The sequence below is a fragment of the Panthera onca genome, chromosome A1 (assembly GCF_046562875.1).
Source record: "Panthera onca isolate mPanOnc1 chromosome A1, mPanOnc1 haplotype 2, whole genome shotgun sequence".
NCBI classification, from domain to species: Eukaryota; Metazoa; Chordata; class Mammalia; order Carnivora; family Felidae; genus Panthera; species Panthera onca.
Window position 1 is genome coordinate 86,894,878 of NC_138339.1, and position 24,410 is coordinate 86,919,287.

Genomic DNA, 24,410 nt, shown 5'->3' on the forward strand with positions numbered 1-24,410 from the left:
AGGATAATTTCATACTCTTCTCTGGCAAACCCCACCTCTTTCGCTCTTCTGCACTTTGAATCTTGACTCCAGATAGTCTTTGTGAACAGACCAGGGGAAAAAACAAAGGATATGGCCCATAACTCTTGTTACTGGTTGCCTTTTGCCCAAAGTCATGAACTTAAGCCTGCATGTTTGTGATTTTTGCTTATTTTCTGTGCAATGTCAGTTGCATAGTTACATCTTTGTCTGCATTATATTTTTCCCAAATCCCGAGTTCAATAAGGGCTAGGAAACAGTTTACCTCTTGGTGTCACTCTGAAGTTGGTTGCATGCCATAGGAGCTCAGTCAATCATTTCTGATGATTTTATAAACCAAAGAGGAACGTAAACAGCAGTGGAAACTGCCTTAAGGATTTAAACCTGTGTGGGCCATCTGCACATTATCTGTGTACAATTCCGCACACTAAGTGTTAATTTTGAGATTCCCTCTTACTCTGGAGGCATAGTAGAAATGATTAGGTTCAGAATCACAACCCTGATAATTAGCTTAGAGATTCTGAATCAGGATGTGTGCTGCAAAAAAAGTGATTTTTTTTGGAGCATTTGGCCCTCAGGGGTTGGATAACCAGCTGTCTCAGATTTTATACCTGCCAACATCTGGTTCGGTCAATAGGTACTAGGAAATGTAACAGAGCAGTAGGGAGTTCTAACTCTGTCTTGACCTCTAGAGAGTAGGACAAGGCCCTGATTCTCTTTTGGGAACAGTTGAAAAAATATAGAATTATTTATATTGTATAACATTTGCAAAGTGCTTCACAAGCATTTTTTTAAAGCTCTTGCTCTCAACTTTATTTGAAGTGAATTTGTATGCATCCGTATGTTATAGAACCTATAGAACAGTGCAGAAAGATGTAATTTCTGTGCTCTGGTACCCAAATGAGTAAACAGCAGGCAGAACGAATACTCATACTTTCAAGGACCATTCTGTTTTTTCAGTTTTTATGTTATCTTATTTCAAAGGCAAATAAAACCAAGAGGGGAGGGGAATGGAAAGGAAATAGGAGAGTGACCAAGGAGGAGAAGTTTTTTGTTTTTTTTTTTTTAAATTATTTATATACTTCTCTTTTTAAATCTCAAATGTGTGTCGGTTCTGTAGTGATTTAAAGATGTATTCATGGTCTATGATGTGGCCAGAGAAAATATTACTTCTTCATTCTACAGCTCATATAATCTTGCTCACTGGTATTTCCCTCATCTGACCCCAACTTTTCTATGTAGCAGAGGAAAAAAAATCCTAATGTCTAATTTTAGACTTGTAGTGCTTATGGTATCTCAGACTCTTCCAGTTTAATTGATTCTTTGATTAGTCCACAGATCTCTTCCTTGCCTCCCTTTCCTTTTTCCCAAGATAGCCCTTGGGTTCAGGAGAAATACTGATGATCTCAGGGCACTGGGGTCCAAGAGGAGCGTCTTTATCTTGTGCTGGTCTTGGGCTGGTCTTGGGTCTGCAGGGTTAGCTGTGTTGCCCTTGGGTGGAGACTGGCTGGTCTCTGCTGAGGTGTGGTTAGCTGATAATGTACTTAGTGTCCTGGTCTCCTGATGATCTTATTCACAACTGGTGTGTACCTCCTATTTTCCTAAGACCATAACTATATTTGTATATGTATGTATATAATTCATATATATTCATAACTACACATATAGACATACTTGTAGAATATGTATAGAAAACATATACACACACACAGAATTTAGAAAAGCTGGTACAATATGAAAATTCAAGCTCATAAGTGCCCAAAGTTGTGGGTTTTCTTTCTTAATTAAGCCAAGTAGATGAGATTGTGTGTGTATATGTATATGTGTATGTTGTATGTGTGTGTATCTATATATCCCTCTACATAGATGTATATATCTGCTAAGGCCTTATTGTTTTTCTTTGTTACTAAGGGATCTTCATACTCACAAGTCAGTTCTGATTTGGAGGTTTGCTAAAATGAAGTCCCATTGGCCATAAAGAAACATTGTACTTAGCTGATCTTTGCCGTACTAGCTTTTGGAGACTCTTAATTTCCAATCCAAAAGATTTTGCCTAACCTTTTACAGATAGAATCACTTAGTTTATGTAACGAAGAAGGAGGAATCAAAGAGAAGGGCAGTTATAGCTAGATTGCTATGATGATCTATATGACATGATGCATAAATATTTTTTTCTTTTTTAATGTTAATATCTCTTTCTGCAAATCCCTGATGATTATACCTTAGTCAAAAGTCATGGTCTAGGAGAAATATTCTATTTAAATGTCTGTTAGGTAAATAAAAACTTGAAAAACTTGTTAGAAAATCCACAGTATACTTCTGAGTAGACTTATTTGCGGTGAATGAAAGTGGTTTTAAAAATGAAACTTCTCTACGATACATATTTATTCATTGGTATATCTTTGAAATGAAGCTTTTAATTGTGCATTAATTTTAGAATTGTATATAGTGATGTTATGAGAACTAAGAGAAAAAACAATAAAAAATAATCAAGATGCATTTTGCAAATTATCCATATATTCTGTTGTTTAAAAAAGTGAAAAAAGTTAATTATGAACATCAGACTCAGGATTCCTGACATCTGTCCTTTTGAATGTATAGAAATTGAGCATTATATCATAATAGAGGATTTGGTTTCAAGTGGCCTGAAGGCCCCTTTTATACTTGTTTTCCAAAGATGGGTATTTCTGAGCAGGAAAAGAACTTCACTGAATTTTGGAAGCATCGTGGAAGATACAAAGACAACATAATACCCAAAATGATTGACATGCTTCAAACTCAGTTTGTTTCTGAAATTGAATCCGAAAGGAAGTTATATACTGGCTGCATAATTTTCACCTGGAGGTCTCCTATAAGATTTGTTGTATCCCTGAACAAACATAATTCCAAGATCTATTGAGGTTAATAGTAAAAATAAATATTTACTGAGTGTCAGTGATGAGGGAGATGTTGAAATCTAGCATGTCTTAATATTTAGTTAAAGAGAATTCTTTTTCATCATGGCAAGTTAGGCCTATCTCTTCGTGAGAAATAGCACAGCTTCATGAGTTGAACTGGGAAAAATGCCAGTTACACACATATGTACAACTACCTTCAGGGCATCTTACACGTTTTGCAATCTTTCTTGTTTTTGGGGGCAGTTTCTTTTTCTTGCTTGATGTTTTCTAACCTAAAAGATAGGAATTTCTTATGCCTGTTATTCTCAAACTTTGGCTTAATTTTAATGCTTTGCGAAGTACTTAGCTTTATAATAGGATAGTTCATTTGGCAAATGTTCTTTTTTCTTTTTCTCCCATCTTCCCTTTCTCCCTCTCTTTGTCCCTTATTTTTTCTTAAAAAAATTTTTTTTAACATTTATTTATTTTTGATAGAGACAGAGACTGAGTGTGAGCGAGGGAGGGGCAGAGATAGAGGGAGACACAGAATCTGAAGCAGGCTCTGAGCTCTCAGCACAGAGCCTGATGCGGGACTCGAACTCATGAACCACGAGATCATGACCTGAGCTGGAGTCGGATGCCCAACTAACAGAGCCACCCAGGCACCCCTGTCCCTTATTTTTTTCTTTTTCTTCATTTATTCTTTTCTTCCCATCTGGAATCCGCCCCCCCCCTCCACCATTAAAAGTAGCAAAATCTACATTTTATTATTTAAACTTTTGTAGGTTCTGCAATTTAAAACTTGTCAAAATATTTGAGAATTTTTTCCTATTAATAAATGGAAAATAAAATATTAAAAGCATACTGTCTACCTACAAAAAGTAAAATACATTATAAATAACTTTCAACAATCTTTTGAATACTTTCTAGAGTACCATCAAATCATGTCCAAATATTGTTCTGCTCTGGGGTACCATAACAATGGTAGCATTTGCTGGTGTTTTTGAATGTGGAGCATTAATCCAGGTAGTGTCAGGGAGTATAATCAGTGAAGGAAAAAGTGGCTGTATGGGCAGAAGCAAATTAACTTTGAGGAGCCTGAGTTCAAGAATGCCTTTTTGTGGTATTTGCTATAGAGTGAATGTTTGTGTCTCCTGAAAAATCATGTTGAAACCTAATCCCTGATGTGATGACATTCAGAGATGGAGCTTTGGGAAGTGATTAGGTCACAAGAGGGAACCCTCAAGAATGGGGTTAATGCCCAAGAAAAGAGACCTCAGAGAGCTCTCTCACTCCTTCTGCCACATGAGGATACAGGGAGAAGACCACAGTCAATGAACCAGGAAATAAGCTCTCAAGAGACACTGAATTTGCTGGCACCTTGATCTTGGACTTCCTAGTCTCTAGAACTGGGAGGAGTAAGTTTCTGTTATTTATAAGCTACCCAATCAGTCAAGTTTTGTTATAGCAGTCTCAACAGATGAAGACAACTTTGGAAGTAGCAGCTGAAATGGCTAGCCAACAAGGGTGTGGTAGGTAGCGGGGTACCTTCAACTGGTACATGATGGTTTTGTTTTGTTGGCCAATTGCAGGCAGTTGAGTATCAAATGAGACCATGAGAGCATGAATGGGAGGTAAACGCATGGATTAGTATATTAGCTCTAATTGCTCCAAGATTCTCTTTACTACCGCAACTTGTGCTATACCTTTAAATTTGAATGTAAACATTGGGGCAGTGCTCATTGTTATGGTTTTGTTAGATTTATCAAATGTCCACAAAGTGTTTAGATCTAAGCTGGCTTTATTTTATGTGCAGAGTAGTAGGTAGAAGTCGGCTTTAAGCAAATCATTGAAAATTGCAGAAAATATTGCAATATGTCAAGTGATTTAAGTTGTCAGGAAGGATCAGAGATTAGTTCAGTTACTGAATTTAATGCTTAGTTGTTTTTTGTGGGTTTTTTTTTTTTGCCAAATATTACTGGAAAACAGAGGTTAGCTATTACTCCTGCTTTAATACTTCTCTTCTTGATTGCAGTTGACAGTTTTATGTGGACCACAAAGCATAGAGCCATATTCTTTTTTCTCTAAAAAAAGGATTACATCAAATAAAATTCTGACATTATATCTATATCATTTTCTGTGTTCCCGTGTGTGTGTGTGTATATATGTCACAATGTGACCTTATTTGGAAATAAGATGATGCAGATGTAATTGGTTAAATTAAATGTAGGTCGTACTAGAGTAGGATGGGCCCTTAATCCAATATGACTGATGTCCTTATATAGAGGGAGAGATGTGGAGGCACATAGGAAAGAGAGCTATGTAAAGACAGAGGCAGAGATTGGAGTGATACAGCTGTAGGCCAACGAGTGCCAAGGATTGCCTGCTTCACTAATTATGTCTTCAAAGACTGTTTCCAAATAAGGGTCTTATTCACAGGTACCAGAGATTGCTACTCATTCATCTGATTCAGATACCTCGGAGTTGAATTAGATCCCACCGCCATGGCCATTCCTCACCTTTTTATTCTTTTTTGTCTTCATTGCACTGGTAATAGTAATGTAGCTGGTGCCCCCATTCCCAGCTTTGTACTTTCTCAGTTGGCTCGCTGCTTCATTATCAGAGGGATCTTTCTTAACACGAACCTTAAGATGTACATCTAATGCTTACCTGCCTTGAATTGTCTTTTATTGCTGAGGAAATAACATTCTAGCTCCTTAGCGTGGTACCCACAATCAGCCTTGTGCCTGTAGCCTAGCCTATTTTTACCTGCCAGCTTCTAAATGATGCTTCACTCACACCCTGATGGCTGTAGTTCTCCACAGATGCCAGATGGTGTTCACAGCACCGCTTTTACTCATCCTCGTCCCTTGTAATAAAAACCTCCTTCCTCAATCTGCCTTGATGAACATCTTTTACGTTTTTTTTTCAAATCTAACCTCTAGCATTCTGTTTTCTATGAGCTTTCTCTGATTGTCCCCACTCCCCACTCAAATAGATTGCCCTCTGCCCTTTGAGATGTTCTGTCATATCATCTCTGACATTTTATGGGTTTAATGTGTATGCATCTGTTTCTTCTACATGGCAAATACCTTGAGTGTGGGGACTACTGATCTTTTTATTCTCAGCACCTAGAATAGTGCCTTCCCATAATTAGTGCTTAATGAATGCTTTTTGAAAGTATAGCATATACAGTTTCCAAGTACTTTATTTTTAAAAGAAGCCCAGTGACTTTAGGATCTTGATTTCTTTATGCACCAAATGATTTCCCTGAGTTATTAAAAAAAGGGCAAATCTTGAAGAACTTCCAGGAAAGAAAAAAAAATCCAGCTGAGTATGATATCATTTCATGGAGTAATAATGAAATACTGTACATTGAAATTTTGCCATGGTCTACATTCTGATATGTTTTGTGGTTAACACTTTTGCTTTAAAACTTCTAAATTGATCAAAAGGTAAAATAGGAGGGAAACTATTTCTTTAAGCCAAGTGGTGAACTAGTGTGTAGTGTTTCCAATGGAAAATAGTCAACTTTTCCTTGTTTCATCCTGGAAGACAGAGGGAGGTAGTGACTGTAAGCAGTAAGCAATAACTTCTGTTTAAAGAGGGCATGTCAATAAAGGTTTCTCCACAGTGAGGAAGCTGCTACCAACTCACTTTGAATGCTTAGTGCTTTACTATGTTGTTTCTGGATGGCTTTCCTTCTTTCTCTTCTCTCTCCTTGGGCCCCTCCTCTAGGGCTCAGTAACACGGTAGAGATGCTTTTTGACAGACAAGAGATAATCTTACACTTGACTTCCAATATCAAGGCATTTTAACTGGCACACTTTATATTGAATAATTCATGGGTATTCAAGCTTTACTTCACTCCACAAAGAAAGTGCTTTCTCTTAACAGCCACACTAGATATGAGCAGCTAATTCATTATTTAAAGAGATTAAGTATTAGCAACTGGTACTGGCTCTTCAGCGCTGTCTTTATTCCCTTTGCTCATGTTATCCCCAGCTTCTCAGCTGCCTAGAACAGTTTTTAGATTGATTTTACCATATTTAAGTCTTTTTAAAAACAGATCTACCCCAAAACCTCACTATTTTCAGACTGCTTTGTCCTATTTTAAAAACGTAAAGCAGTGTCTGTTAGAACTCTGTGAATCTCTGCAGGCTCGCGGGAATACATACAATTGCAACACTTTTTGCTTTCAGTTAAGAAAATGTGGCAGGTGGGAGGAATGTAAGAAATCTGAGTTTGTTCAAATTTACAGACCACTTGCTGCAATAGGCCAAGGAAGGCTTGGGCATTTTAAACAGGTGGTGAAAGTGGATGAATTCTCAACTTTCAAGTATTGTTACTCTGAAAGGAAAAGTCCCCATGGAGAACTGTCCTCTTTATATTCTCAGAGAAAAAGAGAGGAAGAAGGGTTTGAAATGTCTGTTTCTCTTTTGTAGATGGATCCTCAGGTTGGATCTCATTCACCACAAATTTTCACTCTTTCATTACCAGTTAAGAGAGGAACATTTGTCAAGAGGTTATGAGGTTTCGTTTTTTGTAAACCTTGCCAAAGGGTAATGTAACAATGTAATCAGGTCTGGAATGGTAAAATAGTGAGAAATGTGCATGTGTGTGCGTGTGCGCTCCCCCCCACCCCACCCCAGAAGTATAGGAGAAACTTCTTTTACAAAGTGACTGATTCTATGGAAATCTGTTTCCAGGATATGAAATGAAAGAAAATAGTGGACATATTGCTTAAAGAAGTAATAAGTGCTTTTCTTAGTTTTATGTTTTATTTAAAATTTTTTTTTTAACGTTTATTCATTTTTTGATAGAGAGAGACAGAACATGAGTGGTGGGGCAGAGAGAGAGGGAGACACAGAATCCGAAGCAGGCTCCAGGCTCCGAACTGACAGCACAGAGCCTGAAGTGGGGCTCGAACGCACGGGCCGTGAGATCATGACCTGAGCCGAAGTCTGACACCCAACAAACTGAGCCACCCAGGTGCCACATTAGTTTTATGTTTTAGACTAGAGTTAGCCTTTTCCAGGAGAGTTTTAAAGTAGATATTCCATTAGAATGATAAAAATAAGTTGATGATTTTATTTCTACTCTGTATGGCCTGAAAGTCCTGGATGCCTCTAAAACTAAGGAACTCATATAGCTTTATTTTTACATTTCAATTACTAAAGGGTATGGATTGTAAATGAACTCCCTATACCTCTAGTATGCTCTTGAATTACTTCCAGCATGGGGAATATATTATGTGTATATGTCATTCATTCAAAAATTTCTTGAATTGGAAAACTGGAAAGAAAATTGGAAAAGCATATAATAGATGATCATTAAGAAATGTATTTCTTGAATGACTAAATCTTCGGTAAGCCAGATGGGGACCATCCTTTGAAAAGTCTTGCTTTGAAAGGCAGAAGAATGTGTCTGCATCATAGAGCAATTGTCTTTTAATTGTTATTAAAGGCATGGGCATGTGCATTGACAAGTAACATGCAGAATCAGGACACTGTCCTTACCTCATAAGAGTCAACGTCTACACTAGCCTTAGATCCATCAGAAAATAGAGAGGAAAAGCATAGGAGGCTAGAGGACCTCCGAAATTGTTTCTAAAGGTGAGAATTTACAAGCTTTTTCTTGTTTCATATGCAAAAAGGAACCCAAATTGAAGACTTTTCACCACAAGTTTGCAGAATAGTAGGTAGCTTGGGTTTTGAAGTGAAAATGACCTGTGTCTCTGAAATATAGTTCTACCATGTAATGGCTATACAATCTTGAATAAATGGTGAAATCTCCCCCAGACTTCCTTTTCTCATCTGTAAAATGAGGATTTTGACAGTATCTACCTCATAGGTGTGAGAATTAATGAGATAAGGTCTGAAAATTGCTTAGCATAGTGTGGAGCACATAAAAAACATTCAATAAACCTCTTTCCAAAAAAGTGTTTTGGAAATTTAACCTGGCACTGACATAGAAGTTTAATTTGCAGTTGAGATTGTGGAAGTTTAGGAAATTGCTTCATTGTAAAGAAAAAAAAAATTGGGAGTTTTATAAAATGCTAATGCATTTTGTCTTAACTTACATAGGCATTCCAGATCAGTTGTGCCAAAAAGGAGAGAAAGCATTTTCATACTAATCTTGGACATAATTATCCATAGATGTCAAAAGAGAGCTGCTCAATATGATCTGGTAGCTCTTGCTTCCATTGGGGTGCTTTCACATGTCTTCATTGAGGTAAAATATGTTTTAAAAGAAAAAGATGTAGCTTTGTTCTTTGCAAAGTTTTGTAAACATTTTAAAGCTTTTGTAAATGTTTGATATTATTTATTATATTATGTATTGATTATTGTAAGCATTCAACTGAGAGTGAGATTGGAACTGAAATTTTTTTTTTTTTTGAATGGGGTAAAAAGGTTAGAGAATGAGGACCTGTTTATTATTATTACCTCGTTTAAAAAACTTATTTAGGAATCTGAATTGTGAGAAATTGAGACAGCGTGTTTGGAGATAAAATCTCTTCTTCAAGAATCAGAATTAATTAATTAATTAATTGAAATTTTTTTAACGTTTATTTATTTTGAGAGAGAGAGAATGCACATGCACATGCAAGCACATGTCGGGGTAGGGGAGGCAGAGAGACAGAGAGAGTGTCCCAAGCAGGCTCAGTACTGTCAGCACAGAGCCCAGCGCAGGGCTGGATCTCACAAACTGTGAGATCACGACCTGAGCCGAAACCAAGAGTTGGACACTTAACCGACCTGAACCACCCAGGTGCCCCTCCAAGAATCAGACCACCCCCACTTCCTCTGCATTGATGAAATCGCAATGAAGAGACAAAATGAGAAGACTAAAATATCATATATGTATAAAAAATTTATCAATCATTCTAAAGCTTTATAAAAGTAAGCTATTTTTCTCCTTTGTAAGCAAGCTTACTTTAATATGGATTAAAAGTGCTGACAGCCAGTCTGGAGGACCAAATTGTATTTGGCAGTTCTCATTTGCAATTAGTGAAGGGAGACCATTCCTCAACGGTAGGGTCACCTAACGGATGCCAAGTTGAATTCCACCCACAATTATTGAATGCTGACAATGTGCCCTCCTTGTGCCATATGCTGGGAACTTAAATAGGAACTAATGCTGGAAACTCAAAGAGCTAACAGTTCCATCAAGATATTTTCAACTGAGGGCAGATACTAGAATATTTGTGTTATTTTGAGGTGTGTAGCAAGTACTCTTGTTGCTAATAATAGAGATCTAAAGTTTGTGAATGACGTGAATTTTTCATTTGTCTAAAAGGAGTCAAGGTTATTCCTCTAATGCTATCACTTGCACTCATATACCCATATGTATTCTGATATGATTTTGAGAAGGGGGAGAGAAATCGCAAGGAGAGCCAGAACTACACAGGTTTGGCAACCTCTAGCAACCAGCTCTTAGTGCTCTATAGCTAACAGTTGTGTGCTTGGAGTGTTTTGTAGAATTTGTGAACTATGATATTATAGTTACTTACAATGTCTTTATAATTTTACCCATGAATACATTTTTAGTGAAAGGAGTGGGGAGACCAGATGAAACACCAGTACTTAGAGTTTTACATGATTAAATGTCTTAATGAAAATGATGTTCTTTATATAAAAATATGTTACAGCATGTACATTATATATAGTAATAAAAAAGGAATTATATTTATTTATTAATATCCCTTAGTGTTACATAGTTGCTCAACTTATTAATGCTATTTGTTAAGTAGAATTCTAGAAAGGTCAAAATTCATATTTAAGAAACGTGGTTTAATATTAAAGAAAATATTAGTCATATTTATTTTTCCTTATAAAACCATTTTTGACATCTTTAAAAGTATGATTTAATTTTCATGTTTTATAAATACTTTTTTGAAGGCTATGCTAATGAAAATAAGACATCAGTATTATTTGGCTTATTTTTAAGCTTTTCTTTTCTCTTTTTTATTTTCCTTTCTTTTTTTTAAACAAATCTAGTTTTTCCACTGTATTGTATGGCTCTTGTAAGTATTATCTGACATGTGGAATACAGTGGAAAAAAAAAAAAGAAAGTTGGGATGCAGTGGCCTACTGGATTTTAATGATAACTTCTCTCCAAATGTGTGATGGCCCTACAAACACTATGGTAACAATGCCTGAGATTCATTCACCTTTCAGTACTTGGCCAGCTACAGTTCTTGCCTCTAGTACTTGTAGCCTGTCCATTTTCCAAACCTCAAATTTCCTGATTTTTATTATATTTCTTTTTGGATTAAGATTGCCCACTTCTCTGAGATACTAACATTAGGGTTGAGAAACTCTTTCCAATTATTGACCAATTCTGTCCAGACAGGGTAAATGAGGACCCTTTTCAAATGCTCTTTGGAAATAGTTATATTTAATGCCTAAGATTTGGTTTATCAATCTTCTTTCAATTGACTACCTTACCATCTCAATTCCACATTTACAAGAAACTGAATTAGCCTATAGGGGGTGATTCAAGAGCGGTTAGATACTCCAAAATTTCTACAAAGAACAGGTGTGTTTTAAAATACTACGAACCTAACAGAGCTGAGAAAGCTGAATGTATCTAGAACTAAACAGACCCATAAGAAAATAAGGATATATTGCTGGCCAACTTTGACCAAGATTGCAAGTTTTAAAAGTTAAGTATCAAGATAGATAGGATAAAACTTTAGAAATTATGTTATAAAAGAGGAAAACTAAGAGAAGTAAATCAGTCATCTAAATTCTTCTGGTAATTTTTAATGTACTACACTACTTTCCTCTCCAAAGACAAAAATTATAAACAAGTAAATTCAACAAATAACAATTGATTATAGGATTCTAGTGTCCTTAAGGTGACATCTTTTTGATTATTGATATCTAGCATTGGCCTATTAATATTTAGCTGATTTGGGTTTGAAAAGCATCTCTTTCCTTTTAACAACTTGTGAGTTTTGCCACCTCAACTGTAGACAATTTTAAGAACAAATGAAAACCATTTTTATTTACTGTCCCACAGGTATCATCTTTTACGTTGAAGTTCAAACCATGGATTCTAAAAGACTCGAATCAGAATTTAAAACAGTTAAAATGTCTAAGAGAGCTGGGTTAGAATTAGTTCAGAATTTCATAATTTTGATGGCTGTTTTTGTGTTACACAACTGTATTTCTTAAAAGCTAAATTAACTCCAGGGGCACCTGGGTGGCTCAGTTGGTTAAGCATCCGACTTCAGCTCAGGCCATGATCTCACAGTTCATGAGTTTGAGCCCTGTGTCAGTCTCTGCTTACAGGTCAGAGGCTAGAGCCTACTTCAGATTCTGTGTCTCCCTCTCTCTCTCTGCCCCTCCCCCACTCACACTCTGTCTGTCTCTCTCAAAAATACATAAAAAACATTTAAAAAGTTAAAAAAAGTTAAATTAACTCCCTATTATCCATCTTCTTGTCAGTGACAAATAACATAGATGTTGTAGAATACAAGCATGCAAAATACAGTTATAGTACGCTTTGGAAAGTATCACATGGAATTCTGTTGTTGATTATCATCTATCTAAATATTGATATATATGATTACCAGATAAAAAGCAATAATGGGCCCAAATTAAAATTTGACCATGTAAAAGCCACAGGATAAATTATTCTGAACATGGGAAATCCAAAGTGATTTCTTTTGTGAATCTGAGATACAACATGTGGGGAGAATTTTGTCAGACCCTAGGCAACCATGCTACTAGAGTCCCAGGACTCAGATTATAAGAGAAGAAACACTTTGCCTTCCAGAAACGTGTGTGTATGGGGAATATGGCAAATGAAGGCAGATGTAAGATAAAAACCTGAAGGATTTAACCCTTGAATTCTTCTCTTTAGTTTGTTCCAGTTCCTGAGAATGACTGAATAAATTTGAAATTTGCACATTTGCAAAAATCTATAATGTCTGTAATCTATCCTCTATCTGATATCTACTACAGAAACGTTAAATGTATATGAATACAAATTAATTGATATTGTCAGGACATACAGCTTTTCATATAAATTAATGTGTGACTTACCACATCGCTGAAACATAGCTCTATGAGAATTACACTTTAAAAATATCAACACTTTAAAGAAAGAATGTCTTCAAAGTAGCAACTGTTTCCGGAGCTTTCTAAAAAGAATGCACAGGCCATAATTATTTCCCACCAATTCAGAATTAGAAAAACATTGGCTCCTAATACACCGAAGCTTGCGAGAGCCCCACGAGTTGTTTGCCTTATCCCTGACAAGTACACAAGGCTCTGGTATGTCTACTTTTATACTTTAGTCTGTTTCAGTCACACTTTGAATATTGCTGTTCGTGAGCCTGCATTTCAAACAGCTCTTCTGTTGATATTCTCTCTTCTCTACCATAATTTTCACATTCTATACTACCTTAGACTGAGATTGTTTGCTTAATAGAATTTTCTCTAAATGTTGGCTTAACTAGTCCCTGTGCCTACAAAAATCGAAACTATTTTCATGTGTAATGATATGACTGGACACTTACTGAAACTGTTTTGATCAGGGCCCCAAGAAACAAACAGATGTAAGTAAGATTTGGGCCCTTCCATGATGAAATATGTAAATAGCTCATACTTTGTTAATGTTCTTGAGAAAACATTGCTTATAGTCAATAGGGGCAAATAGGGTGTGATTAGAGTTGCTAAAACCACAGAGATCTTTCTACTTAGCTTAACATACTGTTACAAGAGACACAGAGGTTCTGTTCTGAATTGCTCAGCTATTACTTTTGAATTTCTTGTTGTGAGATATCCCAGGGTTTCCATTTAGTATTTACTAAACGACTTATAAGATTTTCTTCTGGAAGAAGCAGAACTCACCACTGGCAGGGACCTGATAAAGTTCTAGCCCAGGATGAGAGTAGGAAATAAAATCTCATTGCAATCCTGTCTTCCAGAGAGGATAGATAAACACGTCCCATAAAAAATGTATGTTCATTGTATTACTCTCTTTAGGAAGATGCTTGGTCCCCTCTCTTTCCCTGCAGTGCATTTTGAGAACCCAATACTAGCTACTAAAAGTTATGCTGTACTAAAAATAGAAGACTTAAAAAAAAAACCTCAGGTATAGCTAGCATTCAAAATGTTAGATTAATTTGAAATTAATTTCAGTTGCATAAATTTCTAAACAACTCTTGATCTTCTGGGTTGTATTATTTCCCTTAGACAATGCTCAAGACATAGGAAGGCAAACACAGTGATGTTCATTTATCTCTATAAAATAGCATTGGCTTGAAATAATTAGCCCATATGGCCATTTCATATAGCTGGTTGGAGAACTCACGATGTCAAGACATCCCTTCTATTTTAGCATTTTTTTTTTGTTTCACCTTCACAGAATATAATTATTAATAATAGAAATATTCAGAGATAATTTCTTATATAAAAGATTTATATTACTTATTTATTTAATAAACATCAGAATGACAGAATTACACCTTTTTCAAAGAATTAAAAAAATTACCTAATAAAGTTCTTTCTCTGCTTTTAAATAAGACAGCATTTCAATCATTTGGGAAAACTGTGTATTTAAATTTTTTTTCTTGAGAAATAGTCTTTGTTTCAATAGTTTTCAACTAATACATCAAACCGTATTAGTAGGCTTCACACATGTCATGTATTGTTGCCATTACAGTTCCTTAAATTGTAGACAGAGGTTTGAAGGGGGATCTGGGCTGTGTTTGGGAGGAGTGATCTTTATTTTGCTTTTAGCTTGTTGGTTTTCTGGCAGTACCTTTCCCAAGCTCAACCTGATAAAACTTTACGGAATTGAGAAGTTTTCCTTTTTCTTTCTTTCTTTTTTTAATGAAAGTGTATGTGGCAGACATTATATTAGTTTTAGGTATACAACATGATGATTTGACATTTGTATACAGTACAGTACCATTTCTCATTATACAAAGCTACAAAGAAAAAAAATTTTTTTCTTGTAATAAGAACTTTTCAGATTTACTTTCTTGGTCACTTTCAAATTTACAATACAGTGTTATTGACCATAGCTATCCACCATGGTGTACACTGCGTCCCCATGACTTATTTTATAACTGGGAGTTTGTACCTCTTTTTGTCTTTTTTTAAAGTTTATTTATTTTGAGAGAGAGAGACAGAGATCATGTGTGTGTGTGTATGCACTCGAGTGCATAGGAGGGGCAGAGAGAGGGAGGAGGAGGGAGAATCCAAGCAGGCTCCACACTGTCAGCGTAAAGCCCGATGTGGGGCTCAGTCTCTGATGTGGGGTGGATCTTACCAACCCTGAGATCATGGCCGGAGCCCAAATCAGGAATTGGCTGCTTAATGGACTGAGCTACCCAGGTAACCCGGAAGTGTATACCTCTTGATCTACTCACCCATTTCACCCAACACCCTCCGCCTCCTCTCCCTGGCAACCGCTAATCTAGTTTCTGTGTTTTGTTTTGTTTTAGGATTGTTTGTTCTATTTCTCTGAAAAAAGCCTTTGGAATTTTGATAGAGATGGCATTGAATTTCTAGTTTGCTGTGGCTATTATGGACATTTTTATAATATTTTTCTAATCTATGAGCACTGAATATCTTTTAATTTTTTTCATCAATTTCTTACAGTTTTCAGCATATAGGTCTTTCATCTCCTTGGTTAAAGTTATTCCTAGATGTTTTATTCTTTTTGATGCAATTATAAATGTAATTGTTTCCTTCCTTGTGTTTCTGATCATTGTTAATGTATAAAAACACAACACATGTTTTGTATATTGATTTGGTATCCTGAATTTGTTTGTTAGTTCTAACAGTTTTTTGGTGGGGCCTTTAGGGTTTTTGTCATCTGTAAATATAGTTTTACTTCTTACTTTCCAATTTGGATGCCTTTTATTTTCTTCTCCTGCTTTATTATTCTGCCTAGGACTTCCAATACTGTAATGTCAAAAGTGGGCATTCTTGTCTTATTTATGATATTAGAGAAAAGCTTTGACCTTTTTGATGTTGAGTGTGATGATAGCTTTGGACTGGTCAGTGTGGCCTATATTATGTTGAGGTATGTTTCATCGGTACCTATTTTGTTAACAATTCTTATCATAAACACATTTTTGGGGATGCATGAGTGTCTCAGTTGCTTAAGTGTCTGGCCCTTGATTTCAGCTCAGGTCATGATCTTTCAATTCATGAGATTGAGCCCTCCGTCAGTCTCTGGGCTGAGAGAGTAGAGCCTGCTTGGGATTCTCTCTCTCCCTCTCTCTCTGCCCCAACCCCCCCCCCCCCAAATAAATGAACAAACAAACAAACTTGAAAAACTAAATGGATGTTTGAATTTTGTTAAATGTTTCTTATGCATCTACTGAGAAGGTCATGTGATTTTTACCCTTAATTTGTTATTGTTATTATCATGTTGATTGATTTGCAGGTGTTGAATTTTCCTTTCTTCCTGGAGTTTAAATCCCACTTGATCATGGTGTATGATCCCTTTAATGCATTGTTGAATTTGATTTGCTAATATTTTGCTGAGGATTTTTGCATCTAGCTTCATTGGGGATATTGTAATTTTCTTTTTTTATGGTGTCCTTGTCTGGGTTTTGGTATCAAGGTATGCTGGTCTTGAATTTGGGAGTATCCCCTCCTCTTCAATTTTTTTGGAAGAGTTTGAGAAGGATGGGTATTAACTCTTCTTTGAATGTTTGATAGACTTTACCAGTGAAGCCATCTGGTCCTGGACTTTTGTTTGTTGGGAGTTTCTTGATTACTGATCTAATCTCCTTACTAATAATCAGTCTATTCATATTTTCTATTCTTGTTTGAGTCTTGGAAGATTGTGTGTTTTGAAGAATTTATCCAGTTCTATGAGGTTGTCCAGTGTGTTGGCATAAAATTGTTCCTGTAGTGTCTTATGAATCTTTGTGTTTCTTTGGTTTATAATTTATCCTCTTTCATATCTGATTTTAGGTTTTTGAACTCTTTGTTTTCTTAATGAGTCTAGCTAAAGTTTGGTCAATTTTGCTTACCTTTTTGAAGAACCAGCTCTTAGTTTCATTGAGCTTTTCTATTTTCATTTTAGTCTCTAGTCATTTATTTCCTCTCTAATCTTTATTATTTCCTTCCTTTTACTAACTTTGAGCTTTGATATTCTTTTTATAGTTTTTTTGGGTGTAAAGTTACATTGTTTATTTGAGATTTTTCTTTCTTGAGGTAGGCCTCAATTCTCTTAGAATTGCTTTTGCTGTGTTCCTACCATTTTGGACCATCGTGTTTCCATTTTCATTTGTCTCAAGTCATTTTTTAAATTTCTTCTTTATTTGTTCACCCATGGGTCGTACAGGATCCTGTTGTTTGATCTATAAATATTTGTGATTATTTTCAGTTTTCATGTTGTAATTGATTTCTAGTTTCATACCATTTTGGTCAGAAAATGTGCTTGATATGATTTCAGTCTTCTTAAATTTATTGATACTTATTTTGTGGTCTAGCATATGATCTATCCTGGGGAATGTTCCATGTGAACTTGAGAAGAATATGTATTTTGCTTTTTGGATGGAATGTTCCATATATATCTATTAAATCCATCTTGTCTAATGTGTCATTTAAGGATGATATTTCCTGATTGATTTTCTGTCTGGATGATCTGTCCATTGATACAAGTAATGTATAAAGGGCCTCTACTCATAGTACTGTTGACATCTCTCTTTAGATCTGTTAACATTTGCTTTATATGTATAAGTACTCCTATGTTGGGTGCATAGATATTTACATTTGTTATATCCTCTTGTTGGGTTGACCCCTTTATCATGGAATGCCCATCTTTGCCTCTTATTACAAGTTTTTTTGTTTTAAAGTCTGTTTTGTCTGATGTGAGTATAGCTACATCAGTTCTTTTTCTTCCCATTTGCATGAAACATCTTTTTCTATCCCTTTACTTTCAGTCTCTGTGCATCCTCACATCTGAGGTGACTCTGTTATAGGCAACATAGAGATGACTCTTGTTTATTTTTTTTAATACACTGAGCTACTTTATGTCTTTTGATAAGAGATTGTAGTCCATTTATATCTAAAGTAATTATTGATAAATATGTACTTATTGCCATTTTGTTCTTGTTTTCTGGCTATTTTATAGTTCCTCTGTTCCTTTCTTCTTCTCTTTCTTTCTTCCCTTATGGTTTGATGATTTTCTGTAGTGTTATGTTTAGATTGCTTTCTCATTTTCTTTTGTGTATGTATTATAGGTTTTTGTTTTATGGTTACCATGAGGTTTACATATAATAGTTTATTTTAAGCTGGTAGGAAGTTAAGTTTCAACACGTTTTAAAACTGTGTTTTTACTCCCACCCTCCCCCCCATGTTTTATATTTTTGGTGTTACATTTTACATTTTCTTATATAGTGTGTCTGTTAACTAATCACTGTAGTTAAGGGTCATTTTTACTGCTTTTGTCTTTTACTCTTCATACAGCTATATAAGTGAATAATTTACTTCCTTTAATACATGTTTACTTTTATTTTGATATGTTTTATTACTAATTAGTGCCCTTTCTCTTTAAAGAAACTCCTTCAGAGTTTCTTATAGGGCTGGGTTAGTAGAGATGAACCCCTTTAAATGTTTACTTGTCTGGAAAATTCTTCAATTCTGAATCATAACCTTTCTGGGTACAGTATTCTTAGTTGGAAGTTTTTTTTTTTCAGCACTTTGAAAATATCATGCCACACCCTTCTGATTTACAAAATTTCTGCTCAGACATCTGCTAATAGTCTTATGGGGGAGTTCCCTTGTATGTAACACATTGTTTTACTCTTATTACTTTCAAGAATCTTTCTTTAGCTTCTGAAATTTTAATTATAATCTGTCTTGGTGTGAGTTTTTTGAGTTCTTCTTGTTTGGAGTTCTTTAGGATACCTGGATCTGCATGTCTGTTTCCTTCCCTGAGTTAGGGAAGTTTTCAGCCATTATTTTTTCAAATAAGTTTTATGCCCCTTTCTTTCTTCTTCTTCTGGGACCCCTATAATGCAAATGTTATTTCACTTGATATTTTCTTATAGGTCCTTTCAATCTATCTTCATTTTTAAACATTATTATTATTATTATTATTATTATTATTATTATTATTTTTGCTGCTTTGTTTGGGTGAGCTCCACTGCCCTATTTTCCAGATCACTGGTTATTTCTTCTGTTTTATCTGGTCTTCTATTAAACCCTTCTAGAATATTTTTTCCATTCAGTTGTTATATTCTTCTGCTCTGTGAATTGTTTTTGGAGCTTTCTTATATTTTCTATCTCTTTTTAAGTTCTCTCTGTGTTCATCCATTTTTCTCCCAAGTTCAGTGAGCATCTTCATGACCATTACTTTGAACTCTTTATCATGTGAATTACTTATTTCCATTTTATTAAACTTTTCTCTTGTTCTTTCATTTGGAATATATTTCTCTGTTTCCTAATTTTGCTTAACTCTCTGTGTTTGTTTCTCTGTGTTAAGTGAAATAGCTATCTCTCCCAGTCTTGAAGGGATGGCCCTGTGTAGTGAGATGAACCACATTGTTTAACCTTCCCTAGTTCTTAGTTGTTTCTTGAACTTTACTTAGATTGTTTCAGGCCCATGGGTCTCAGAAATGCAATCTCTCTTGGCCACCAAAGTCCAGTGTTCAAGGGACATGTCTCCTGTGTGTTCTGAGGGTGTACCCTGGCTTAGAATGTCCTGGGCAGGGACAAGGTGCTCAGCCATTGCCTCAGGAAGGAGGGCATGGCAGCAGTACATTTGGGAACACCAGCAGGTTAGAGAAGGGTGCAAAAATGGTTCCCACCAGTGCAAGCACTAGCAAGGTAGAGAGAAAATGTAAAAATGGTGCCTGGTAGCATCTCTATTCCCTGTGGAAAGTCTAACAGGATTTTGCGTTTCTGGAAGATTCTTTAAGATTAGCAAATGAATCTTCTTCACATATGGTCTAGGCTCTTTTAAAATTGCTGCCTTTGTACTGAGTCCTGGAGTGATTTGATTTGTGCAGGAGCCCTTCAAGAGCATAAACTCCATTCCCTACAGCCCTGTGGTTCTGGATGTAAGCCCTACTGTTTTTCAAAGCGAGACATTTTGGAAGCTCATCTCTCTAGTACAGGTCCCAAATGTTGGGGTGCCTCAGGTAGACAATAAACCGTTCACTCTTCAGGGTGGAGTTCCATATTTGTCAGACCCCTCCCAATGGTGAGTCACTGCACTGGAGGTGGGCTTTTGGCAAGACCCTTTCGCTGCCTCTCCTACCCTCTTGATCTGGCCCTTTTATCCTTGTGAAGTAGCTGTTTAGCTAGTTCTCAGATTGTTTTCAGAGGTAATTGTTCCACATGTAGTTATAAATTTGTTGTCTATGTGAAATAGTAAGTTCAGGATCTTTCTATGCCACCACCTTAAACTACTTCATCCTCTAATTAAAAAAAAGAGTTGGATCCTCTGCTTTATGTTACCATTGGGTAATTTCACCTTCTTACCACTTTAACACTCTTTGTTCTTATCCATATCCATTCTAAATTCTTTGTGCTTTAACTGAATCCTTTTTGGTCCTCAGGAGAAACAGGGAAAAGCTGCTCTGAGTCACTGATAGCACAGCTCTCCATGCAGTTGATGACTTTTGGCTCATGGCTGATGTGCTGTGACAGAAGCAATGTGTGACTCATCAGGGGCTGCTCTTGAGTCAGTGAGTGATAAGACAACTGGCTGTATCTCTAAAATACTCCTTAAGTCTGACTCTCACACTCACAGGCTTAAGAGTACAAGAATTAACAGCACAGGATAGGATTTTTGTCCTCATCTGAGTATTCAGATGACTTCATTTTAAATTCAGCACCCCAAACTCAATTTTCTACAAGTTCAAACCATGTGCTTACATATATATAAAGGTAATCTAAATAGCCCTGCATTTACTATGGAAGGAGAGACGGTACCACATGATGAGTGGTATGAGGAGTTCCAGGAAAATCCTTCCATTAACATCAAGTCACCAGAACTAGAAATTCCTTGGGAAGGAGCAGAGATTAGCGAAAAGAGCATTGGAAGTAGACAACTCTGGACTTGAATTTGTGCTCTTCCACTTAATAGCTGATGGGAAATTTGGAAGAAAAACGTTGGAGATAACAGAACTAAGATGCTAAGTACTGGGGGTGTGGGTGGGGACAGGGAGAGGCACCATGGGCCAGCCAGGAATACTTTGTGTATAATGGGGAAAGTTGGGTAACATGAGAAAATCAAAGAAAAGATAAAGTGAGATAGCCTCAAAGATAAATACTAAATATTGTTCATAGCAATAACAATAAAATAGAAAGGGAGAACAAATTTCAAAATTTACCTAGCTAAGTTTGTTGATACTCAGATGTAGTTATTAGATTTATTCATTCTCTCTCTTCCTCTCCCCATATACATATCATATTGCATATAAAATTTATATATCTATAGCTACCTATCATCTATCTATCTATCTGTCTGTCTTCTCTGAATCTGCTGCACATAAGGTATTATGATAGTCATTGGGAATACAAAGGCAAATAAGCCATGGTCTTAGTATCTTAAGTTTGCACATCTCTTTGTATCTTTCAGGTATTTTAACATATATTATCTTATTCTATGTCTTCAGACAAAGAGGTAATTAGTCTTGCTAACATATGCAGGTCATAAGAGTCTGCAGGGGAATGTTGTAAGGCATCACGTCCTGTATCTTGATTTGGCACCTTTCTATTTGACTTTGGAAAAAGTGTGGAACTATAAAGCCTAGAGAAACTATGACTGCCACAGGTAAAGATTATCGGGTCCTAGAAGGTATAAGTTATGCAGCTTTGTGAGTACCAAAGGAGAAGGTGTTTCCCTTTATCCCTTTTCTGAAATGTCCTGTGTCCTGGGAAAAGAATTGTGCTCCAGTGAGGAAGCACTAGGATGTCTGTGAGCCCATCTGCAGAATCATGTTAACTGCATGTGCTCCCAGTGGGGGCTGAATAAACTCTTCTGAACAATTATGAGGTCCCCTCTCCTTTCAGGTGGTAAAACCAGGATCTTTTAAAGCACTTCTGTAGACTGGTTATTATATAGGAGTCACAGGGTGAAAGAGCATTTACATTCTTAAAACAAGCCAGGTAGAGAGATACTCAGGAAGGCATTTTTCCAAATGAAGGGGAAATGGAGAAACAAATTTTGAAAAAATGTCATCAGAGATATTATCCATTATCATTAAATATAGATACACAATATAGAATGCAATTAATGTTATTTTTGATTCCTGGCAGAACTTGAGACGATGGTTTGTCTGACTGCTATAGGACATCAGTGAGTGGGACTGGGCCTCATTAGAGAGGTGAAAGGAAGAACAAAAACTGCCAACACAACAAATGGAGCCCCTTGGTGCAGTTAATGCACTTTGTCATATTATAGTAGGAACTGTAGATCTCCGTGGTCATGATGAAGTTAGAGGGAAAACAGAGCTTCCAGTGAGGATGTTTAAGGACCTAAGTGGTTATGAGTTTATGACAGTTCAGCAAGGAGTGATCTTTGGAAGACAGCCATTAAAACTGAATTTCAGTTTAGCACGAACAGGTTCAAACAATTAAAGGTTGGTGAAACCCTTATTTCACATGCATTATGGAAAATTTCAGAGCAAATCAAATTTAAGTTAGCAGTGTTTATTTAATTTAGTTTAAGAACTAAATATATATATATATATATATATATATATATATATATATATATATATATATATATATATATATCATATATAACTAGGCCATATCAACCCCTTCTTTGACCCCCTTCAATGGATTCTCAGTGCTCTGAGGGAAAAATCTCACTCTATTATTATGGCCTCTTTGCTAGGACTTGGCCATCTCAGTCTTGTTTGAATTCCTTAACATACAAGCTCCTTCTACCTTCAGAGGATCATCTTCCCAATCTCTTTTCAATCTATGTGCTGTATCATTTTTCACATTTTAGCCTAAATGTCACCTTTTTGGGAAAACTTTACTGACTAAATCAGACCCCACTCCTCACCTCTCCTGCTCCTTTTGTTTTTCTTATTTTAGTCCCATGTTTTTCCTCCAGGGCTTCTTACTAGCTTTCTAATTTTGTTAATTTTGTTACATAGTTTACCCTGTTTTTCATACCAGAGTATGATACATGAGAGAAAATGCTGTCTTTTCTGATCTACCGTGGTATTTTTGGTGTCTAGTAGAATAACTGATAAGAGTAGACATTCAATATGTGTTTGATAAAGAAATGAATAAAAAATGTCAGTTATTCATATTAAATTATGGTGCCGGTGTGTTTATTGAAATGTCTAATAAAGCTATCCTCTCAAAACCTCTGAGGAAGTTTTGTGAGCTGATTAAAAAAAAAAAAACATACAATGCTACTTCAGATAAATTACTTTAAGTCCAGAAAGAAACTGTGTTTACTTGCTGCAGGTATCACATCTCCTTAGTTCACTGGAACACTGAAAAAAATGAAGAGTAATATAGTATATAGAAAGCACTCCATCTGAGCCCTGATTTTGCTGTATGCAGTCTTTGCATGATAAGCATTGGCATTACAGTGATGAAGAGAGACAGACTTCTTGGCCTCATAGAGCTTATAGTCTCAATTTTTATTGGGATTTTCCTTCGAAGACTTTATCATTTGCCAAATTGGGCATCTTCCCGAGACATAAATTCCTCTATGAATGCCTGTGGTCATTTCTCAGTGAAGATCCTTAAGCATTTCTAGTCTAATATTTTAGGCCAGATATTTTAGATATTTAGATATTTTAGTCCATATTTTTCTTCAATGTTTGCCTTTGTCATCTTGTTCTAATGCTATCTGTTAAGTAAGGTTTTGATGGAAAGTCAGCATTCAGGGGAAAAATGGACTTTGAAAGAATGGAATTCTTATTTCTAGCATTGTGGGGAAAAATTATTTTGGTACAATTTTTTTTTTTTTCAACGTTTTTTATTTATTTTTGGGACAGAGAGAGACAGAGCATGAACGGGGGAGGGGCAGAGAGAGAGGGAGACACAGAATCGGAAACAGGCTCCAGGTTCCGAGCCATCAGCCCAGAGCCTGACGCGGGGCTCGAACTCACGGACCGCGAGATCGTGACCTGGCTGAAGTCGGACGCTTAACCGACTGCGCCACCCAGGCGCCCCTTGGTACAATTTTTTTGCATCAATATGTCCATATGTCCCCTTCCCCCCACATTGGTGTGAAGCACCTCCATTTCAAACAACCACAAAAATAAAACAAAAGCCACTTTACTTTTTACATTCTGAATGCTGTATGTATCCTATACTCTAAACCTGTTGATACTGCAACATAGAAATTACTTATTATGATTTTATTTTCATGCCCTGTATTGAAAATAGAATATACTAAACATATCATTATAAGAGCTAGTTATGAAAATGATTTTAAATTTATTATAGCCTCTAGGAATTTTGAGATATGAAAGATATTTTTATTCTTTAATAATTCTTTAACAATACACTCATTTTTTTGCCTATCATGGTTTTCCCGCATCTTTCC